We start from the raw sequence: 11,825 nt of genomic DNA, 5'->3' as shown, positions 1-11,825 counted from the left end.
AAGCGGACTGGAAGGACGTTAGGTGAGACGTCGAGTGTTAAAGAAGAGAAATGATAAAGGTATAGTGCAAGATAGACTTGTGAATAAGTAGGTATGCCCTACAATCCAGAATTATACCAAGGCTAGTTCTGGTGTGAAAACATGAACCGCATAAAGGGTCCCTCCCTAAATGTGGAAAATATGGTTATCGGCAGGAAGAAGAATGTCGAGTGATAGTAGGCCACATGTGTGGTAAAGATAGAAGTAATGCCCTAATTGTAGAACCAATTGGAGCCATGTGAACCGACTACCCCAACCCATTCGAGTACAACCACTCCGAAACCAACAACTTCAATAACAATCCATTCAAAGAAACCAAATTATGCCAAACAGTTGTAATTACTATGAATGTGGCAGTACAGGACGTTTCAAGAGAAATTGCCCAAAGTTGAACCAAGGTGTCGTTGGAAGATGAAACTCATGACAAGCATCAACCTCTGGTCAAGCAAGGAGCTGAGCTTCTGTGAGTAATTCGAATAAAGCCCGTCATGATTCAAAGCAAAGTTAAGAAGTTTCGACGTAATAATTAACATGGGTTGGCTAACTGAAATCAAGCATGAAAAGAAGATGATTAGAAGCTCTCCTTCGGACGATGAAGCGATTAGACACAGAGAAAAGTGTACGGTATTATGTTACCACTCTAATCTCATCTTGAGATGTTATAATATTTACGACAAGAAGACGTGGTGTATTTGACAAACGCGACTGCCAAAGTATTTAAAAGAATACATATGGAAGATATCCCGATAATACGCGAATTTCCACAAGTTCTCCCAGAAGAACTCCCTGGATTACCGCCAACCCGACAGGTCGAATTCAGAATTGATTTAATGTCTCGGGCTGGCCCTGTTGCTAAAGCACCCTACCGACTTGCACCGTCCGAGATGCAAGAATTATCCAATCAGTTACAAGAATTGTTGGATAAGTTTTTTTTATACGACCTAGTTAGTCACCATGGGGTGCACCAGTTTTTAATTGGGAAATGAAGGACGGAAGTGTTAGAATATGTGTTGCTTTGGGAGAATTGAATAAAGTGACGATCAAGAATAGGTATTCACTTCTTTGAAGTAGATGATCTGTTTAACCAACTGCAGAGGGCGACTTATTTTTAGAAATTGATCTTAGATGTAGTTGTCGCCAAATGAAAAATCCAAGAGGAGGACATTGCAACAACAGCGTTTCGGATTCGCTACGGCCATTATGAATTCTTAGTTATGCCTTTCGGGCTAACAAATGCGCCGGCAGCATTCATGGAACTCATGAACCAAGTCTGTAAACCTTATTTAGACAAATTTATCATAACATTCCTTGATGATCATTTGATATATTCGCAACGTAAAGAAGAGCACGAACGACGGTTAAGGAAAATTGTGGAAGTGTTAAATCAAGAGGAGTTGTACGCGAAGTTTTCAAAATATGATTTTTAAATAAAGAAGGCATAATCCCGTGACCTCACCGCCTGAGACAATAGGGATTGTTTTTATTAGAACGGTAAATAAAAGACAAGCTTTCAGCAGATAAACCATAAATTATGTAGTACACCGACCGTAACCCTACCTGAATTAGTAGATAACCCCATTGTATGCTACGGTGAATTCTACCAAGGATAAGGTTGCGTGTTAATTAAGTTATCACTTAGGGAACACAACAACTGAAGGCGCACAATAGGGACTACACAAATCACAACTTGGAGTTAGTAGTCGTAGTATTTTAAGGCGTTATTTTTATGGTATGAAATGCATTATCTTTACTAACCATGAAAGCCATTAACATATCTTCAATCAAATGGAATTGATTTTGAGATAATGTCGAGTTGAATTATTGACTATTATGATTGAGAAAATCAAATACCACATGCGAAACATAGGTAGTCAAGGAAGAGTTAAAAGTCTAATTATTAGAACATAAAGAATAGAAAAGTTAAAAGTCTTTGGAAGAAATAAGAAAACAATTAGAACAAAGATTGATAAAATTTCAATTACATAGATAAAATCTAAAATGTAAATAGTATAAGTATTAAAAGCCTGAGAAAGTGAATGATATAAGAGAATCACATACTTGAATACTCGATTCATTTGAGTGCCGATACACACATAAAATTGTGAGATTATTGGTGGTCAAGTATGAAATGTTATTGGACCAGCAATGGTAGTGTTTGTGATAAAGGTACTCGGATTATTGTGGGGTGGAATACGGATTTGGTTGATCTTATGGTTATTGATTATTCGAATCAGGTTCTTCACGTTCAGTTAAAGTTTAAGCTTGATTGCAAGGTGATGTATGGTTCTTTCGTGTATGCTGAGAATTGTTATTTGAAAAGAAGGGAGTTATGGCGTAATCTTCTTGTTCATAAACAACTCACTCGTGATAAACCTTGGGCTTTACTTGGTGATTTTAATTGTGCTCTTAGTTTGGAAGACAGCTTGCATGGTTCTTCCAAAATTTCTACTGGAATGATTGATTTTCGTGATTGTGTTAACAACATTGAAGTTGAGGATATAAAGGGGGTCGGACTCAAATACACTTGGAGCAATAAACCGAAAACGGGTATGGGCCATTTTAAAAAGCTTGATAGGGTGATGGGAAACTCTAAATTCTTGGAGATTTTTAATGATTCTTCGGCGGTGTTCCTTCCGTACCGGATTTCAGACCACTCTCCATGTCTATTGAAATTCCCCTCTCTTATTAAAGGTAAGCCTAAACCGTTTAAATTCCCTAATTTCTTGATTGAAAAACCGGGTTATCATGATATTATTGCTAAAGGCTGGAATATTGAGGTGAACGGGTATCACATGTTTCGCGTGGTAAAGAAACTCCAGAACTTAAAACACCCTATTCGTTCTTTGCTGTACCGGCAAGGCAATCTCCATAAGATAGTTACTGACCTAAGAACCCGTCTGGATGCTTGTCAAACCCGCCTTGACACTGACCCTACTAATTTGGAGTTGATTCGGGAACAGAGTAATTATCTTAAGGCTTATCATGAGGCGGCTAAGGATGAGGAAGAATTCCTTAAACAAAAGGCTAAAGTTGATTGGTTAAAGCTTGGTGACTCTAACACTGCATACTTTCACAATTCTTTGAAAATGCGAAACCATAGGGGTCGCATTGATATTATAAGTGATGCTCAGGGCCGTTTATTTGAGGGATTGGATGTTCCTTCGGTGTTTGTTAATCATTTTACGAACATCTTTGGCTCTGATTTGAAACCATTGAGGAAACTGGATAATCAGATGTTTACTACTAAACTCTCGGCCTCCCAGGCGGAGTTTATGATTAGACCTATCTCCGATTTGGAAATCAAGGATGCGGTTTTCTCTATTGAGAATTCCAAAGCGCCGGGACCTGATGGTTTTTCCTCGGCCTTTTTCAAGAGTTCTTGGGATATTGTTGGGAAAGATGTGTGTTTGGCGGTTCGTGAATTTTTCAGCAGAGGAAGTCTCCTTAAACAGGTAAACCACACCATTATTGCCCTTATTCCTAAAGTGACTAATATTGTGACTCCGAATGATTTTCGTCCCATCTCGTGCTGCAACACTTTATATAAATGCATTACCAAGATTATCTCGGTTCGTATGATGAAGGGGTTGGAGTCGTTAATTGATATTAATCAGTCAGCGTTTGTGCCTGGGCGTAGGATTTCTGATAATATCCTTTTGACCCAAGAATTAATGCATAATTACCACACTAATACAGGTCCGCCTAGATGTGCTTTTAAAGTTGATATCCAGAAAGCCTATGATACGGTCAGTTGGGACTTCATACGTGATATTCTTTTTGGGTATGGTTTCCACGATAAGATGATTCAGTGGATAATGGAGTGCATAACCACTTCTTCTTTTTCGATAGCAGTTAATGGGAATTTACACGGGTTCTTTAGTGGTAAAAGAGGTCTGAGACAGGGTGATCCGATGTCCCCTTATATTTTCACGCTGGTTATGCAAGCTCTCACGTTGATTCTGCATCGAAAGGTTCGTATTGATGGATCGTTCCGCTTTCATCGATGTTGTGAAAAGTTAAATATTATCAACATTTGCTTTGCGGATGATTTGTTCCTGTTTGCTCGTGGTGATGTGAATTCTGCTAAAATTATTATGGGGGCTCTGAATGATTTCAAAGATATGTCCGGGCTTACTCCGAGTGTTCCGAAAAGTACCGCGTTTTTCTGTAATGTCCCGGACCGTGTTAAAGGTGGTATTTTGAATATTATGCCCTTTGTTGAAGGAAGGCTCCCGGTTAAATACTTGGGGGTTCCTCTTATATCCACGAGGTTAAATTACCGGGATTGTAAGAGGTTGCTGGACTGTATGGATAGTCGGATTGGAGATTGGAAGAATAAAACTTTATCTTTTGCGGGTAAATTGCAGCTGGTCAGGTCTGTTCTTTCGTCTTTATATATTTATTGGGCTGCTGTGTTTTCTCTCCCTTCTAGACTTATTGCTGATCTTGAGAAACGGATTAAAAACTTTCTTTGGGATTATGGTCAAAATAAGGGAAAGCATAAAGTCTCTTGGGATATTGTGTGTCGGCCGAAGTGTGAAGGTGGTTTGGGTATCCGGCGTATACGGGATGTCAATAACTCTCTGCTGGTTTATCATATTTGGAGCTTAATCAATGTGCGTAACTCGTTGTGGGTTAAATGGATTTATGAGTATAAAATGAAGGGGCGAAATTTTTGGAGCTTGCAGATTCCTAACTCGTGTACGTGGGGATGGAGGAAAATTCTTCAGTTCCGTCCTCAGATTAGAAAATTTATATGGCATGATATTGGGAATGGGAGATCTACTTCAGTTTGGTATGATAAGTGGGATGAGATTTGTCCTTTAATTGAATATATTAACCCTAGAGCTATTCATCGTGCTGGCTTGTCTTTAGAGACCTGTGTCAGTGATGTTGTTCATCATAATAACTGGGGTTGGCCGCCTGATTGGATTTTGAGGTATCCAATTCTTTTGAACCTAAAAGAAGTCAGCATTTGTCCGGATGAGAGGGACAAGATCGTGGTAATGGATGAGAATGGGACTTCAATGAATTTCTCGGCGTCTGGAATTTGGAATCTTATTCGGAGACCGGCTGATAAGGTGTCTTGGGTGCATGTTGTTTGGTTCTCTCAATGTGTTCCAAAACACTCCTTTATGTTGTGGATTGTGCTTCATGATAGGTTGAGCACGCAGAATCGTATTATGGGATGGAAAATTGGTGGGTATCCAAATTATAACTTGTATTGCTGCCCTCTTTGTAATGGAGAGCCGGATTCTCGTAACCACCTCTTCTTTGAGTGTAAGTTCTCTGCTGAGGTTTGGAGTATTGTAAGAATGAAAGGGAAGTTTCAGGGATGTAGGAATGGTTGGGCGAATATTCTTCAATATGTGTCTCAATTTGGAATGTCCAACTCTATTGAAAATGTTGTTAATCGGCTGCTATTTGGGGCTTCGGTTTACGTTATCTGGAAGGAGCGAAACAACCGGCTTTTCAAGAACTCTTTGAAGACTCCGAAGATGGTTGCGGACGAAATCATTAGGGGGACGCGCCTAAAGCTTATGACTCTAAAGTTCAAGAATTCTGAACGGGTTAATCGGGTTCTCGAGGATTGGCACTTTCCGCGGGGAGTTTCCCACCAGATTGATGATAATGGTTGATTTGTTTTAGTTTTGTTTATTTACATTGTTCTTGTGTAAGCTTTGGCTGTGTTTACCAATGTTTGGTGGTTTTGGTTTGTTTACTCTTGTATGGCATGTCATACATGAGAACTAATATGGCACTCTGTCATATTACTTGTACTTTTTGATTGTGTGGAATGCATTTAACCGGGTGAATCCCTTTACCCAAAAAAAAGTATGAAATGTTATATTTTCACCTACATCGGTAAGTGTTTATTTATTTATTTTATTTTGTTAATAAAATAGAATATAGAAAACCATCTATACCTCAATTAGAGATATCCCAGTGTAGATGTCAATGGGAGCAATTCTTGATAAATTATATTACAAAGCAAAAAGGATTTAACACGATTTTGGTAATCGTCAACCTTCTGACAAAATTTGCACTTCTTCCGAGTTAAGGAAAAAGATTAAAAATGGAAGAGATGGTTTGGAAGTTGGAACTTACTTGAAGGGTACATGGCTAGGAATGAAATGCCAGTTCTCTAATATCCACCATAGAAATTTAATGTTAGAGGTAAAAGTTATTTTTTTAAAAAGATCGTACCTTGAGATTGCGTTGCCGGATTAGTAAATAATTAAACTTGAACTGAGAAGTGTCGACTCACTAAAAAAAAAAAAAAAAAAAAAAAAAAAAAAAAAAATATTAACGCGAATTTGTTCCGTGACTTACAAACTAATAACATCAAGAATTTAACAGTATTCTTGAAGCGTTCCGTAGGTTAAATATGAGAATATATGCACTACATGAAACTCTAAGTATCTCACTTCAAGAGATTCATATTAGTGATAGGTTAAGTATTCGTGGAGAATCGATTGGAGTTTAAGATATAGCAGAACCATAGTAAACTCACGAAGTTGATTGGAACTCGAAACGCGACACAAATATTACTTGGGAGCGTGAGGATCGTATGAAACGAAGGAATCTTCATTTATTTGAAAGCACAACAGTTACCGATCGGAGGATTTGAATTTCGAGGACGAAATTCTTATAACATGGGGAGAATGTGACACTCCACTAAATCGGTCATACCCATACAAATATTAAACACGAATTACTAACGTTAATTCTCTTTAGATTAAGTTTTGATAATGTTAACCATAACAAGTTTAGTACAATCCTTAACATACAAGATACATTGCATACACATAATTTATTTTTAATTATTTAAATTACTCACAATTTCGGATTTGGTCCGACGAACACAGACGTTGGTGATAATTTTAAATGACCCGAACATATATATGAACTAACTAGGAAGTTTAAAATTTCATGGGTTTTCGAGCGATTAGTTTATTAAAAGCCAATATGTATGTAAATACAAGTACGAAACGCTATACGTTAAGAATACTTGATCTCGCTCCTTCAACTATTGATAGCTAAACAAACAAACACATCCAGAGTTAAGATATTATTAATAAGCTTATAACCAACATTAAATGTTATTAACAAATTCAATGAGCATTTAACTCCCAAACTAAAACTCACGAAGCATTTCTATACATACATGTATGCACCTTTATATTTTCTTGGAAACTTGAATAAAAATGCACATAATACACTTATGAATACTTGGCTCAATATCATTAAAAATAAAATAATAACAATGTTAAAGTTATTTGAATCTCAATTAGATTATATTAATATTACTACATAATTAAAATTAATGTTTTTTTAAATAATTTTTTTGTGCCATTGTACGCGAGCATGCTCTAGCCTACTTCACCCAATTTGTAATAAATCTAAAGTTAAAACATAACCATAGGGGTAAACCAAACAATACCAAGTCAACTACTTCAATTCCTAAACGAACCAAACTACACTAAATTCACACTTAACCAAACCAATCTAAACCATCCTAATACCTTTCCCCTCTGACCTCGGTTAAACACCACCAACCAATACATACTTTCCCCTCCCAATTTCCCTTATGTTTAGTCATTTGATTTTAGATATTACATGAAGGTAATGGGAATGGAAGTACAATCCCTAAAGTCAACACCAATCAACCCCTATCATTTCCTTCCCTTCACTAGGCCTTCAACAAACGGACCCATCCCAAATTCCAATCAATTCAAATATATTTTACTTCTACCACACTTCACCATCCACTATCATTATTAAGGATATCCAAACATGTGGTGCAAAATCTTTTAAACCCTTCTACATAAACAATCTCATGATGTCAAACCAAACACTCAACTTCACAAACAATTACTATCTCTCTCGGATTTCCTCTACTCTCAACCGAACCCACACACACATTTCCACCTTCAAACATTAAATATTCATACTAAGATCAATGACTTCCTAGGAGGCTACAACTTGGTGGAGCTAGCTTCAGTTCCCTGTTCTCTTTAAACACATTTTTACCACTAAATAAGTGAGCATCTACATCTTAAATCTTCTTTTGTATATATACATGTTATAAGAATATTCATGCTAAAATGCTCCCACTCAACTAGTATGGATTATAATGACACGTTAAATAGAAAAAGAAACTGAGTCTATAAACTTGGTTTATATGAGTAAATAATATTATGAAACCTACAAGTGATGGTGACAATTTATGGTTTCATTAGTTGTACGTGAGTAAATTTTGTTAAACAAAAAGTTATGTTCTTCATATATGTAATGTAAAAGATAAGTATTATTGTGAATATTTTGTGAATACACGTATTAGTAGTTTTAAAGTAGTTACGGTGGATGGTGGATAATACGTCTAAGAGATATAAGATAATAAATTTTATACGTTAAAAGATCTTGCAAGAAGCACACACACATATTACATATCTCATAATTGTAGAAAATAATAGCATTCATTGCAAGTTAAATGACCGAGAAGGTTATATTTTATAAAGACATATTATTTTCTAGAAAAAAAAAATATATAATCTTTATATATGTTTATTACGCATCGGTTATATCTAACTCACATCGACACCAATAAGAATTATACTTTTGATATTTATATAAGTATATAAATACTTATTATATATATATATATATGTATATATATGTATAAATTGGAACGACTAAAATTAACGTATGAACAATTACTTACGAAATATGGGAAACGATCGGTTGGTGAAAGCAACCGACACCTTAAGTGAAACGATGACATAAACAAACAAAACGTTCGGTTAGTGAAAGAAACCAACACAAGCCTAATGAATGAAACGTCTGGTTGGAGAAAGCAACCGACACAAATACAATAAACGAAACGACTAGTTGGGTGTAAGCGACCAGCATAAACTGACTTGCGAGTTGATAACGGTAACTAACTGACCTTACACGTTTAGGACGTGTGAAGGCAGCGGACCTCGGGTCAAAACAGAAACTACTAGCGAAACGGACACCTGAACTTATGAGGTGAGTTCTCACGAGCCCCTTTTTAATGAACTGTTTTAAATATTTTCCCGGGGCGGAAAGCATGCTTTTATTAAAGTATTTAAGTACATACTGACCGTATGGAAACACTTGTTTATTTATATATGTTGTTTATTGCACAGAATATATAAATTGTTTATCGTATGGGATTGTTCTGGGGTAACATAGTTCCCAGAGGTTATTATTATTGTTCTGGGGTAACATAGTTCCCAGAGTTTATTATTGTTCTGGGGTAACATAGTTCCCAGAGGTTATTATTATTGTTCTGGGGTAACATAGTTCCCAGAGTTTATTATTGTTCTGGGGTAACATAGTTCCCAGAGGTTATTATTATTGTTCTGGGGTAACATAGTTCCCAGAGGTTATTATTATTGTTCTGGGGTAACATAGTTCCCAGAGTTTATTATTGTTCTGGGGTAACATAGTTCCCAGAGGTTATTATTATTGTTCTGGGGTAACATAGTTCCCAGAGTTTATTATTGTTCTGGGGTAACATAGTTCCCAGAGGTTATTATTATTGTTCTGGGGTAACATAGTTCCCAGAGGTTATTATTAAATGTTCTGGGTTAACAGTGTCCCCAGAGGTTATTGGAAATGTTCTGGTTTAACAGTGTCCCCAGAGGTTATTGGAAATGTTCTGGGTTAACAGTGTCCCCAGGGGTTATTGGAAGTGCTCTGGGTTAACAGTGTCCCCAGATAATATTATATTTTGATATTGAAATATCACGGTTTACTCAAATTGTGAAACTCACCAACTATTCGTAGTTGACCCGTTTTCTCACATGCTTTTCAGGTACAACTAAGATGAAGTGATTGATTATGTGCTAAGTGCTTGATATGTGTAAGATTTGCGTGCTGGATGTTAGGATTCATTATTATAAATCGAATTATGTATCGTATTGTACGATGTGTGAATCACCTAGACGGTAATGAAATACAAGATAATGTAATTTGAAGTATATTAATGCATTCAGTTTTCTTTATAAACAATGTGGTTGATATCAGAGGCGTCTGTAGCATTCCGTTTACGTTTCCGCTGCGGTTACGGGGTGTTACACCAATGTAGTGGCCGACGCTCTCAGCAGAAAAGAAACCGATAAACCTAGGCGAGTGCGAGCATTGCAACTTGCGATTCACGCCAACTTACCCGATCAGATTCGCGATGCGCAACTCGAAGCCTTGAAAGACGATAATCTTCCATCAGAACTCATGCGAGGCATGAACAAGCAACTTGAAACCAAATCGGACGGGGTCCGATATTTTGAAAACCGGATTTGGGTTCCACGGTACGGAGAGTTGAGAACTCTAGTGATGGACGAAGCACACAAGTCCCGATATTCTATCCACCCTGGCTCAGATAAAATGTACCATGACTTAAAGGCACTTTACTGGTGGCCAAACATGAAAGCCGACATTGCCACCTACGTGAGCAAATGCTTGACTTGTGCAAGAGTCAAAATAGAATATCAAAACCATCTGGCCTGCTACAGCAACCGGAACTCCCAATGTGGAAATGGGAGCACATTTCAATGGATTTTATCACAGGATTACCCAAAACACCGACGGGTTGCGATACCATCTGGGTGATCGTTGACCTGTTGACTAAGTCCGCACACTTCTTAGCAGTCAAGGAATCAGATAAAATGGAAAGACTGACTCGCATCTACATGAAGGAAGTAGTGTCTAGACACGGAGTGCCTGTCTCAATCATTTCTGATCGAGATTCCCGTTTCACTTCGCACTTCTGGAAGTCACTACAGAGCGCACTAGGCACCCGCCTTGATATGAGCACAGCATACCATCCTCAGATGGATGGGCAAAGTGAGCGCACCATTCAGACCTTGGAGGACATGTTGCGTGCATGCGTGTTGGATTTCGGAAAAAGTTGGGAACCTCACTTACCTTTGGTAGAGTTTTCGTATAATTAACAGCTACCACGCAAGCATTAAGGCAGCGCCGTTTGAAGCGTTGTACGGACGGAAGTGTCGATCACCTCTCTGCTGGGCAGAGGTGGGTGATAGCCAAATCACTGGTCCAGAACTAGTACTTGAAACCTCTGAAAAGATTGTTCAAATCCGAAACCGCATGGCAGCAGCACGAGATCGCCAAAAGAGTTACGCAGACAAGCGTCGAAAGCCTCTTGAATTTCAAGTGAACGACCAAGTATTACTCAAAGTTTCACCTTGGAAAGGTGTGGTTCGCTTCGGGAAGCGAAACAAACTCAACCCACGATACGTTGGTCCCTACCGGATAACTGAGCGCATTGGTCCGGTGGCGTACCGACTGGATCTACCAACAGAACTCAGTAGCGTACACAAAGTATTCCATGTATCCAATTTAAATAAATTCCTATCCGATGAAACCCAAGCAGTCCCTTTGGACGAATTGCAAGTTGATGAACAACTACGCTTCATTGAAGAACCAGTCGAAGTTTTGGATTGGGAAACCAAAGCACTCAAGCATAGCAAGATTCCAATCGTTAAGGTTCGTTGGAACTCGAGACGTGGACCGGAGTTCACGTGGGAACGCAAGGATCAAATGATGAAAAAGTATCCTCACCTTTTTGAAGGGTTGACCAAACACCGAAAACCACGAAACCTGTCGAACCGTCAGAAATCACCGAAGGTATGAATTAAATTTTGGGACGAAATTTCTTTCTACTAGGGGATGATATGACAAACTGAAATTCTTTAACATGGGAATGATGTGACACTCGTCAATTTCAGGTTAACTCC

This window comes from Bidens hawaiensis, unplaced genomic scaffold (assembly GCF_021521415.1).
Source record: "Bidens hawaiensis isolate Kalapana, Puna unplaced genomic scaffold, B.hawaiensis_p1.1 tig00000566_1, whole genome shotgun sequence".
Taxonomy (NCBI): Eukaryota; Viridiplantae; Streptophyta; class Magnoliopsida; order Asterales; family Asteraceae; genus Bidens; species Bidens hawaiensis.
Note: the sequence above shows the minus strand (reverse complement) of the source record.